This window comes from Bos javanicus, chromosome 8 (assembly GCF_032452875.1).
Source record: "Bos javanicus breed banteng chromosome 8, ARS-OSU_banteng_1.0, whole genome shotgun sequence".
Lineage (NCBI taxonomy): Eukaryota > Metazoa > Chordata > Mammalia > Artiodactyla > Bovidae > Bos > Bos javanicus.
This window is the reverse complement of record NC_083875.1, coordinates 101398260-101398948: the sequence shown is the minus strand read 5'-3', so window position 1 is coordinate 101398948 and position 689 is coordinate 101398260. Positions and strand designations below refer to the sequence as shown.

Genomic DNA, 689 nt, shown 5'->3' with positions numbered 1-689 from the left:
TTCAGATGGATTATCCTTTTATTTATTTATTTATGTTTGCTTTTGAAATTGTGGCTATTAGGGGATTTAAATTTGTGTCCCTCATGTTGCCTTCCTATTGGACAACTCTGTTTTAGAAATTTCTTTAACAATGGTCTATTGGTGGCAAGTTCTTTTTTTCATATTTATTTATTTAAAAAGTTAACCATGAAAATTTTATTATTGGGTGATTATTTTTTAAACTATTATATGCCATGAGTGTGGACAATTAGATATTACGATGATGAGAACAGATACTACACTTGATCTTAGCCAAAAGACTGAGAAGCACTGTGGCAAATTCTTAATTTTTTTGGGGGGGGTCTAAAAATGTCTTTATTTTACATTTGCTCTTGCAGTATTTTTTTTTTTCACATGTACTAGGCTAGATTGAGTTATATTTTCTTCTCTTGAGATATTATTTCACTGTTTCTGGTTTCCATTTTTGGTGATAGGACCATGTCAGTCAACTTGATCACTCCTTTCCCTCTAATTTGTGTTTTCTCTGACTGCTGTGTGAAAAATCTGGTTTTCACTATTCTGGTGTATCATTATGATGAATCTAGGTATGGGTTTCTTGTTATTTATCTTGCTTGGGATTCATGGGGTTTTCTGAAACTACTTCTGTCAGTTTGGGAAATTACTAGTTGTTACCTCTCAGATATCACCTG

At 32.4% G+C, this 689-nt stretch overlaps 1 pseudogene; it reads right to left on the bottom strand.

Moving 5' to 3' along the window:
- Nucleotides 1-200: 200 nt before the first annotated feature.
- LOC133253558 (U2 spliceosomal RNA) lies at nt 201-311 on the bottom strand (annotated as a pseudogene).
- Nucleotides 312-689: the final 378 nt, after the last annotated feature.